This window comes from Palaemon carinicauda, chromosome 16, assembly GCF_036898095.1.
Source record: "Palaemon carinicauda isolate YSFRI2023 chromosome 16, ASM3689809v2, whole genome shotgun sequence".
Classification (NCBI taxonomy): domain Eukaryota; kingdom Metazoa; phylum Arthropoda; class Malacostraca; order Decapoda; family Palaemonidae; genus Palaemon; species Palaemon carinicauda.
Genome location: NC_090740.1, coordinates 55,358,581 through 55,370,627, shown reverse-complemented (window position 1 = coordinate 55,370,627; position 12,047 = coordinate 55,358,581). Strand labels below are relative to the sequence as shown.

General features: G+C 42.4%; 1 protein-coding gene across 3 annotated transcripts in view; it reads left to right on the top strand.

Moving 5' to 3' along the window:
* The first annotated feature begins 4,302 nt into the window (after window positions 1–4,302).
* LOC137655738 (dehydrogenase/reductase SDR family member 11-like) overlaps window positions 4,303–12,047 on the top strand; it is a 584,611-nt gene continuing 576,866 nt past the window's right edge. Inside the window, exon 1 of one of the 3 annotated variants that reach the window (XM_068389786.1) lies at window positions 4,303–4,447. The gene's annotated coding sequence lies outside the window, so the exon portion shown is untranslated. Of the gene's footprint in view, window positions 4,448–4,585; window positions 4,971–5,064; window positions 5,209–12,047 lie in introns of those variants that run through there. The other 2 variants (XM_068389784.1, XM_068389785.1) reach the window with 2 other exon arrangements.

Genomic DNA, 12,047 nt, shown 5'->3' with positions numbered 1-12,047 from the left:
CCTTTCTGAATTTGGTCTGCAACGACTCTAACTGCGCCACAGCGTTACGATAATTTGTTTCTGGCCTAGCATCCGACCCGAATGGTAGGCTAACCTGATATCCCTCAGGTTTTCTTACAACGCTTTGAGATACCTTTCGCACGGCCTCGGCCTCGCGAACAGTGTATTGCTCAGATGGGGCGATGCCAACACGGTCTAATCGCCACCACTCGTCTACATCATACAGATATGGCTCGTCCGTGATTCTGCACACTCTCAACGTTCTTACTTGTTCGACCTTTTCCCCTTGGAACAGCCACTGTGGCACCTTCCCGTACGGGGACATACCATTATGCGTCAAGAAAAGATTTATCCCATCTACTTTTTCAACACCTATGATAAAATAGCTAAAATAATCAGCCCCAACTAAAATGTGAACGTTCTTCATGGTATCTGATTGGTTTGCTGGATCGGCTAACGTGACTCCCTTGGTCAACAGATGCTGTCTGACCTTTACATAACCCACGTTATGTATCGGGACGTCCACGTGTTCGTGTACCACCAACTTCATACGCACGATTCTTTTCCCCATTTCAACCCTGCAACTTACTACATTGTATTGTCCGCTTATTTCCTCGGAACCAAACGGAGCTATATTTAAAGATACTCTTCCTACCACCGGTAGGCCTAATTGACGGGCAATTTTTGCTGAGATGAAGCTCCTCTGGCTTCCTGAGTCGAGAAATAGGCAGACTCGTTTACTACCTTGCCTTTGTTGAATACCTGCCATGGCTGTTGGCAAGATAGTGCATGGGAGGTCCACATCAGACCTCTGCGCGATCTTTGCGCTTGTGCATGGTTTGGATTCTACTTTAACTTTGGATGGACGGGGGGCAGTTTGGTTCTGCGCAGGCGTCGCATTTACTACGTGGCGGGACGTTGTTGATTGACTATCACTACTATGACTAGGGATTGATTGCGGTCTACCCGCATCGCAAATTGCAGTGTGGTGCTTAGCATGACAGTTTCTACAGGAATTTGAAACAGGTCATTTATCGCTACGATGGCCTGATTTCGTGCAATTAAAACAAAGACCCCTTTTTAGCAAAATGCAACGTCTAGCAGCTACGTCAGTCACTTGGCGACATCCGTTAGGCGGATGCTGTTCGCTACAAAATGGGCAGGAATTATGGTGGATGGGATGGGTTTTCGGTCTTACACTACTGTCTGGTCTTTTGTCACTCTCAAGACTGTCGCCTCTCTGCAACGCATCGTCTTCTAGCATTCTCACAATAAAATCTATTGCCTCAAAAAACTCGTCCAAGGTATAGTCGCATTTTCTCAAATGCTCTACCACTTTGCGGTAGAGCTTTCCCTCTGAAAGTTTTTGATTAATGAGGCTCATGACCATGCCCTGGCCTAAGTCATTGGTACTCAGTCTTTTGATTTGTTCAATAATGATGGTCAACTCAAACCGGAACCTTTTGAGTTCTACTGGGTTTAGTGACGGCACAAAGATGTTGGCTAATTTACGGTGCAGAATCACGAGTGTCTGGTGCACGTTGCCATACTGCTTATCTAATAGGTCTAATGCTACACTATAGTTCGCGGCGGTTACACTTAAAGATTTGATGATCCTAAGCGGCTCTTTGCCCAACGTCCCCAATAAATACGTGAATTTAGACACTTCGTCTAAATCAGCTCTTCGATCCACGTGGATCGTAAATAGTTCACGGTACAATGCGTACTCTTGCACTTCCCCTTCAAACGTGGGGAGAGGCAGCGGCTTCAACCTGGGGAGGGCAACATTCCCCGTTGAAGGGCCTTTCACTTTATCTATTCTATTATACAACAGGGTGGAAGCACGTTTCGCTTCACCTAACATATGCCTAATTCGGGCTTCAATACTAGATTCTAGCTTAACGCGCTGGCTCTTGTATAGCTCTTTAAGCTGTCGGACCTCTGCCTGCAACTCCGTTACCAAATTCTGGTAAACGGACTCAGAGTAGGTCTCTATCAGCGCCCTTTGTGTTTCGCTTAGTAAGTCTTCCAGTAGGCCCATCGACGCCTCGATATGAACGATCGTGGACACAGCCATCTTAATTAACTTTACTTTACGTTTGGGGGGGTTTGGCAAGGCAAGGAAAGAAAGGTAACTTTACATTAGGAAGGGACTCAAAGAAACTGACCCACGTGGGCGATCGCACATCGGGACGTAGACGAACCTTTAATTGTTACTTCTCTCCCACCCACAAAAGCTCATACTCTAATTAAGTCCCGTCCGGCTCTGGGAAGCACTTGTGATCCGGTTCGAAGGACCAAATGTGGCGAAATTTCACCGGTTTATACTCAATAGCCCGATGTACTGGGCTGATCACAATGTCTGAAGGACTAACTTCACAAAACCATCGGGGAAGTAAATAGAATATGGCTATATTTTAACAAATTTTATTATAAAAATAATAATCTAATACGAGAAACATGAAAAATGAACCTTTACTTGACATACAAGAACATGTGCGTGACCAAAAAAAAACTATGTCCACTTCGGACTCAAGAGATTAGCAAAATTAATTGAACATTTATAAAGTTATCTCGATAAACCTCTTACCGAGACCTTTAGACGCACTTTACACAATAACACTGATCCCCTGGCACAAGGATCGACAAAATATTAACAGATACAAACTTTACAATAACTCTATCAAGACCTACATGGAAACCGACCTGGGTACACTAGGGGTGGGGAGAGAGAACAATTAGATAGGACTTACTGTGATTGGGGACGTCGGATCAAAGAGCCAGAGCAAGCCTCGGCATCCTCCGATGTCACCTTTCTCGCGCAATTTTTCCTGAACCTAAATTTCTAGATTGGATTTTTTTATCATGTTACAATAGAATGACGTTATTTTTCTTAATCTTAAATTACAAGTAATTGATTTCTTTAGTCTCAGCGCCTCCCCTACCAGGCGGTTTCTCTTTTTGGTTCTAAACATTCTCGTCTTGAACGACATTCATTCGCCCGCGAGTTCTCTCCTCTCCCTCCAATTTGACGCAATCGTAGGCGGAGTCAAATGGCGGGAATTTCGATTGATCAGGTCGAAATTCCCGACAGTTATAGTGACAAAAATAAAAAAAGATATGGCATATGAGACTCTTCTTCAGAAATTCTGTGATTATTATCCGGAAGGGACGAAGGAGGAGCTGACGAAGAAAATAAACTCACTGCGGACGAGCTTCCGAAAAGAAAAAAAAAAAAAAAGACAAGCAGATCTGGAGCAGGAGCAGATGAAATGCGAAGAAAGTTCTTGAAAACATCAGTTTCACTAATTCTCAGTTCATTTAATAAAGGAGCATGACCAAATCGTTCACGACACAAATACCATTGCTGGGCCCACTTTCGTCTCTTTCGTTTCTGTGTGCTCTTCAACGATAAACCAAGAGCCAACGATGTATATGCATCCATGATGACACTCGGGAGCAAAATGAAAATTTGATGAGAAGTTTGAGCGTGTAGAGCGAACGTCAAACCGTCAAATAATTTGACATAAACAAAATTTGACCAAAAATTTGAGCGTGTGTGGACCGCTTAAGAAGTCCAAACTGACCACAATAGGTTGCCAAAACTGATGATAGCAAGGTGTTATCCTATCTAATTTCAATGTAGAATGGAATAAAAATAAAGATTGAGAATCTCATTACGTTATTAATTTATTTAAGGCACAGGTAATAAAAGCTTAATAACAATAATAAGAATAAGCTTAGAAGCTTTGCACCTATCTATAAAGTGATAGAGTGCCCGCAAACTTATTTTGCGGAGTGAGCAATAAGGTCCAAGGAACCAGGAGTCCAGGACTCGATAAATTTGGGCACAGTGTAAAATCCGGACGTCGGACGTCGGATGCCGTCCGGTAGAATAGAAAACCGCTTGTATCACCGGGAAAGACGCGAAAATACACTTCTTTTTTTGTGACTGGTAATGTTCACTGATACTTTCTGTTATTTCCTGCTTATATGTAAAACTGCTTTTGCTGTATTTCTACTTGTAGTCTCATGTAACTTTTAAAATAAACTATTCTAACATGTTTGGTCGAGACAAGTGCAATTAGGATATAATTGTTGTAAATTTCTTGAATTTTTTTGTATGTGATAAAACTTTTTACATTTACCTTTACATTAATTTTAATATTTACTTTTTCTTAATTGTTTTATTATGTCTTTCAATTGAGTATATTTGCTTATATTTATGGTTATGGGTAATAATATGGTGTAGGGTGGTGGATTAGTTGGTTTACCGTTAGACTGTCAACTGCCTTTCCGTGGCTCTGACTGGGCAACAGGCACAGGCTATTTTAAAACGAATAAAAACAAATTGATTGATAAAATTTCAGTACATTTCAAGTGAAATAGGCTTCATTTCTTACATGTAGTATCCTGTGTCTGGCTAAAGTTGGCAACATTTTAATTGGTTAGTGGATCATACTAAACCTATTGGCAACTAAATGCAGGGTAAAGGGAGTGGTAGGCCCTTTCTCCTTATGTTACTTTACAGCCGGGTAAATTCTTATCTGTGACTGCTGATTGGCGACGTCCGGCTTTTATCCTAACAGGGTAAAATAGCGGGCAGTTAAATAGTGTAATGTTGACGTCCGATTGAGATTATTCTCAATAACATGAAAATAAACCAATATTTTTCGAACATTTATTCAGAAAATAACAAAGTATCAGTGAACATTACCAGTCACAAAAAAGAGGTGTATTTTCGCGTCTTTCCCGGTGATACAAGCAATTTTCTATTCTCCCGGACGGCATCCGACGTCCGACGTTCGGATATTACACTGCCATAAATTTGTCAGTATCAGTAAACCTACTTCTAGGACCTAGACTGTTGAATTGCGAAACGCGAGAAGTTTTAGACGGCTATTTGACCACCTATATTTGGAACATTTTCTTCTTCACCTTTTAGTTTTTATTTTATTCTCGTTCCACAGGTAAGGTACCTTTTATGTCAATTATGGGTTGGAATTATTCCAGTTCCTAATTGTTTTTGAACGACTATTTCGTTTTCTTATTCCTGATCTATCAAAGCTTCCAAGAGGAAACTGAAGTCTTTCTTATTCTGCAAGTCCCTTGACAGTGACCATTTAACAGTAAATGAACAATACATTATATGAAATGTTGATTACTCGGAACGAACAAGATAAAATGACAGTGGATGTCCTGTAGAGAGTAAGTTTTCCTTGCTGTATAGGACCGGAAAACAACCGTCAAAGTAAAATAGATATTAGTAGTTGTTTTCCTAGTTAACATTGCCCTGTAATACACTACAATGAAACCTTAATCTCTTTAACACCATAGTTCAGTTAGTTGCATAAAAGATTTCTCATAATTCTGACTATCCTTTACATTCAGATCTTCCTGGGAGCTTTTGTATATCAGCGGCCAGTTCCTCCCGTTTAGCGCTTAGTAATTGGACACCAACCTAACATTTACCACCTGACCTAACTAGGCTACAAGTCTTGTCCTTATCTAACGGGGTTAGGATAGCTAACGCCGGTGAAATTATAGAACAACATTTTGGGGTGAATGCAGTTTTTGGGGACAGGGCGATATCTTTCTTAATACTCGCCAAATCGCTTTTCATTATGGGGAAGATGTTCTTTATTATGATCCAATATACCATAATATGATGTTATTTTATCATTTTGAATAATATAATTTACCTTTACCACGGCAATATTTTCTAAGTTCAGCACGGTCCAAACGCAAGTCACGGGTAGCTCCTCCTTAGTTTCCAACTTTCCCAATAGATAGAGCCCGTGTCATCCCAGTTTTAGAATCGTTCGTTTTTACAATTTAATACTTTCCCCTCAATCTACAATTTTACCCTTTTAAGTTTGTAGTTTTTAGGGACACGTCATTTATAGTGATATTTGATACTGCTATGATAATTATCATGAATTGTTAGGTTAGGTAAAGGTCGTTACAATGCGTCGTCCGTGGCTTCGGTTAGGGAAAGGTCGTTACAATGCGTCGTCCGCTGAAGCCACGGCCAAGTTACTCGATCGTAAAATTTCCTGCAAGCATTGTTTCCTGCCTGACTATAATAACACCCGTTTGGCGGCGCTCGGTTCGCCTATCAGCTGGTGGCGCAAGCTTGAACAGTTATCGATGTTTGGACTTGTTTTCGCTAATTCCAACAATCTTAATTTTTAACCTGTTGTTAAGATTGTTATTTCATTGGGACACGTCCTGAAATTATGCCGAATACTAATTATGATATTATTACAGTTTCAACCATTATGGGAAATCTATTATATTAATTTTTTTCCCGAGTAAAGCAAGTCTCTTGTAGTATTTCTGTATAATATTATCTCTCGCAAATGCCTAGTTCTTTATATATCGACGATCAAACTCACGCTACTCATGTCTTCCTCCCAGATTTTTTCTAAGTCTGTTGTTATTGTTGACTGTGTCTTGTTTTTGCTCAAATGAGCCCTGTAACCACTATAATCCGCAGACAAACTAGTCCACTATGAAGTTTTACACGTTTGGCCAATCACAGCGCCTATCGACTATGACGTCTTGCAGGTTTGGCCAATCACAGCGCGACAATACATTATCTTACCCAGGCATTTCATTTCGTTCTTAGACATGGAGGCCATAGCAAGCACGTCATCTCACGTTGCACAAGAAGTTGAAATTCCATCTTCTTGTCCTGACTGTTTCCTAACTTACAATGAATTTGTTGTAACTTATTCGGGGAATATTGAAAAACTAGTGGATTTGTGCCAGAGAGACAATTTAATTTTACAAAATTAGATCTTCTCAACGGCTTCACGTTTTCCTCAAAGCAGCAGCACATCTTTATGAACCAACAGTTTAAGGTAAGCTTCATTAATTTATAGAGTATATTATAATGGTGATAGTATAACGATTTATACAGCAGTACCATCACTTTGGATTTGGTTTGATGGATGTGTTAGGTAGTGGCCGTAAGGGGGGGGGAGGTGGGTGTCACAGGGGCTAGGCCTATGTAGGGGTACAGGGCCCTAGGTTAGGTGGTTGTATTAGGTTCGGTAGTGCCCCGAAAACCACTGTGGCCTTAGGGGGGGTCGCAGGGGGGGCAGAGCCCCCCCCCCCCCCCCGGTAGGCCTAGGTAGGGGTACAGGGCCCCTAGGCTAGGTTAGGTGGGTTTATTAGGTTCGGTAGTGCCCTGAAAATCACTGTGGCCTTGAGGGGGGGCAGAGCTCCCCCCCCCCTCCGGTAGGGCTGGGTAGGGGTATAGGGGGAGGGGTGGTGGAAGGATAAGTATTCGTTTATTGCAAATATCATTTGACGCCCCCCCCCACCCAAAACCCCGGTTCCCACCTGGTGTCCCCCATAATTGTTGGGATGAAGTAGGGTCTTTCTGGATTACAACATAATATGAAACAAAAACAATAAAAACACTGTTACAAACACTGATTTTCCTGGAAAAACTTGTTGTTTTAACTCCAATCACATTGTAAATCTCTAAATCGGATGGTTTGCGGTCAAAATAAACGTTAAATCCGTTGGAACTACACCATTTCTGATGCAACAAATATATTTTTATTCCAGTTTCCCCATAATGGTTGAAACTGTAATTTTACCCTAATTTGTTATATATACAACCAAAGGATAGGTTAGCCAACATCTAGTTAAGATATTTCGGAAGATAAAGCCAGTGTCAAACAAACAAACCGAACTCACCCTTTCGTTGGCCGCGTGATTTCAAATTATTAATCCCCCCCCTCATGATCCGAGATTGACCTGGAGTCGACCCTTTCCATCTCTAACCGCCGTAATAAATAGACGTGTTGCGTTACTTGCATATAGTTACTCTTTGAGCGATGTTGTTTAGTTTATCACTCATATTGATCAAATTGATTCGTTGAAGACAATAAGGTATTTACACCTACGTGACTTTACTCGAGTTACCCCCGAATTTTTTCATTATTTATTTCGAGAAGGGCTCTTAGGTGATTTTAGGGGTCCATGTGAGAAGTGTAAAATTGGTGATGTTGCCCTTATGCGGGATGGCAGCAATGTGCACATTGGCCAATACAGGTTTTATTGGAGGTGTAGGAACCGCCAGTGTCGCAGAAAGTTCACAATGCGGCATGGATCATTCTTTGAGCTCTCACACCTCGAAGAACGTGAGGTCATTCTCCTCACATGGTTTTAGCGACATCGAATATTAAGGTAAGCCTGAGTAACTTTTTTATTACGACAATGTGGTTAAGAAATAATTTTGAATTCAGCCCATAACTTTTTTTGTGTATTAGAAAGACTTACGAAGGGGGGTCTATGGGCTTGCCCCTGGGTAGGGGTAGTGACCTGGGAACTACTAGGTTTGGTTAGGTTGGGTTTGTGGGGTTTGTATGTTAGCGACAGTGGTTGGGGGGTCGTAGGGGGGCGTTAGCCCCCCTGGTTAGGTCACGAGGAAGATAACGCCATGGCTGGCTTGTAGGCCAGGTTAGGAGGGTAATTTTGGGTTAGTTGTCCATTTTTCTCACACGTTTCCGACATCCATGACCAGAGTGGTCCTAGTATGTAGATTGTTGGGACAAGCATTTACAAAACTAGTGAATTTAATATTATTTCATTCCGTGATAATTTCCGTGAAAAATAGCCAATTTCGGACTTTTTTTTACTCTATTTTCGGCCGGTCCAAGGCCTGTCCCCATAAACTACAAAGGCTCCGTTCGATTAACTTCAAGTAGCCGAACTGGTTGTTGTTGTTGTGGATGAAATGAAGGTGAAAACCGGTCAAATCACGTTATTTTCTACAGGAAAACATATATTTTCTGTTAAAGTGTTTAAATATATTGGCTCTTGTTCAAATTCCGTCGTCACTCCACTCATCAAGAACGTATGTACTGTGCATGCTAACATTAGTAATGTTACGATAACATTAGCAATGTTACGCTGACATTGCTAAAGTTAGCAATGCTACGCTAATATTAGAATGTGTTTGTTCCGTAACTGGAATACAAACCACGCTATTTAAAGTGGGTAATTACTTGCGGCGTAGCTGAAAGGACGAGCCATAAAAATTTAACGAAGGATTATTACCCCACAGCTAGTTAGTGGGGGGTAGGGAGGGTAGTTAGCTACCCTCCCCCCTCACACACCTGTGTTGTAGCTCCACTTTTACTTTGGCTCGGGTGGTGATCAGACGTGTCCGCTTTCACCCTCGCCTCTTTGACAGCCATTAATCATTGCTTTTTCTTTCTTTTTCTCAAAGTGTTGTGAAGTTGACCTCTACAATACGGAAGTGCCCTGGTTTACCTGACCGCCCTTGTGGGACCTGCATGTCTTCCATCGAGACGGATCCTCACACCTTATGCCCTTATTGTAGGGGTCAGCGGTGTGAAAGTGATAATGTTTGTATGGAATGTATGGAGTGGCCTACCTCCCAGTGGGAGAGGTTTTCTCGGCGCCGGAAGAAGAAGTCCAAACGGAATAATTCTTCTTCAAAGGGTTCTTTGAAGAAGGAAAATCCTAAGGACTCTTCTTCCGTAGCCCAAACCTCCTCCAAAGCTCCCACTCGGTCGGCCTCTCGTGAGAGGCCGTGGAATGGTAGTGTAGGCCGTACTGTTGTTGACCGATCTCGGGGTTTGGGAGAGGGAGTTGCCTCCCATAGCGAGGCAGCTCCTCCTCCTCCCCCGGGGGAGGATTTAATTATTTCTCCTGATGTAATTAATAATGATTTGTTCCGTAACCGAAATACAAACCACGCTATTTACATGGGGTATTACTTTCGGCGTAGCTGAATGACGAGCCATTAGATTTTAACGAGGGTTAACTAACCCCTCGCTAGTTAGCAAGGGGGTAGGGGAGGGTTAGCTAGCTACCCCTCCCCCCTCACACACCGGTGAACTGATTCACTTCACTTTTGGCTGGGGTGATGGTCAGACGTGTCTGTTCTCACCCTCGCATTTTGACAGCCTTAATCTTTTTTTGCTTTTTCTTACAGTTGTGTGTTCGGAAGTTGGCCTCTACCTCTATCATGCGGAAGTGCTCTGGCTTACCCGACCGCCCTTGTGGGACTTTTATGTCGGCGGTCGTGACGGATCCTCACACCTTGTGTCCGTACTGCAGAGGTCAACGGTGTGATAGAGACAAAGTTTGCAGGGAGTGGTAGTACAGTTGGTAGAGGGGGTCTGCGTGCACCCCCCGGAAATCAATTTCTAATTGGTGTCTTCCTATGGGGAAAAATGTGTAGAAAACGGTTTGCTATGTTAAAAATTTGAAATATTGTCCCACGTGCCTTTTTTATGCAAATTAAGCCGCCATTACATGAAAATACTAAAATCGCTATAACTCCGCCAATACAACAGATAACTGCAAAAATAAGGTGTCTAGACCCAGGTTTTGAGGGTCTAGCATCAATATAAGACCAGTCTCATAGTGACCACATGTGTTCCTGACATGTAAGATATGCAAATTAGTGCCGCCATTACTGAAAAACCTATTTTTACCATATCTTTGCAAATGTTATAGCAATCGTGAAGAACGTGTTGCCTGTACTCGTATTTTAAGGGTGAAAGAACATCATAAGACCAGTCGTTTTTTCATCACAAGTGTCATTTGCACATTAAGAAGAAAAAAAAATTAAGATATAGATGCTTCTGGAAATCATCTAAATGTTCCCTGTCATCACAAGCTTCAATCGTCATCGCTTTCATCGCTGTCGAAGTCAAATGAATCTGTTTCTTCGTCTTCGCAATTATCTTCTGCTTCCTCCTGATCATCAATAGTTTCAAGGAGATCAACTAGTGAGGTAGGTAGTACTGGACCACATGACCACCATGGTTCCAGCATGCCTTCTTCTGTCTTTATCCATCCCTGGCCCTCGTCGTAGGGGTTTGGCTTTTCACAAATGGGTTCGTTAGCTCGTTTGTACAAACAAACCCGGTGGTTCACACGCTGGACATGGGGCTTCAATGCTGAAAGACATGGAGGGAGGCGAGCAAAGTCCACCTTAGATTTCAATGTTAATTTTTCATTTTCTCCTACCATCTTTCGAAGCATCTTAGATCGGACGGCATCCACAGACAAATCACGACTTTGGCTGTACATCAAGCAAGTGAATTGTTCTAACTGGTTCAACATTAGGCCATTTATGCTCCAGTCATTCCCAAGTTCTCTGAACACCTTGTGGAATCTCGGGTTCTTCTCAAGCTTTTTTAGTGGACCGACCTTCCCTTTTCCTTTGAAAGCACTGGTACAATCCTCCCCAGTGAAGACATAGAAGCCAAGAAGGGTAGCACAGTAGTCCTCCCCTAATGATTGTGCAAGCTCAGATACATTGATGAGCTGACGTTGCTTTCCTGATCCTGTATCAAGGTACACAGTCAGTTTGATAGCATGGGCATGGTAGAGTAGAATCACGAAGATATCCGTGTCAGGGGTTCTAACCACAGCATTCTTGTAACCAAGAGCAGCAGCATGATGTAGGTACAACACCACTCTCGTATCTGTCTCTTCCTGGTTACTGTATATAGTGGGCATCTCAAGCACCTCGACCTGAAACAAAAAAGGTCATTGAGCATATTTTGGATTAACATGTAAATGAATGTAGTCATCCTAAAAATAAAGGTGCAATTTCACATACCTTGCCTTCTTTGGAAACGAACTGATGAGCTCTCCCCTCGACAATCAGTACTGCCATCTCGGTTCTCTCCAGTCTAGATGCCGCCTGTTGGCCACTCCATACCTGCAGCATGAGTTGACAGAGCTGCTTCTTGTTGTCGTCATTTGCAAGGAACACCTTGAAGTCGTATGGCTTTCTTGTTGCTGGTCCGGCAAGAATGATCCTCTCTGAGCTGCCACGTCGAAGTCTTTCCTGAGCTTTGATGGATCCCGGAAAATAGCTGTCAGTTGAGAACAAGAAATGTTTTTTGGCAATCATCTGGTCAAGTATCTGAAGGCAGATCTCCCCAGAGGTCGGGGGCAAGTTAGAAAGGACATGGAGAAGTGCCATTCCATCCTGGATGAATAGGGCATCCTTTGGATAAGGCAGCTCATCTTGGTTGAAC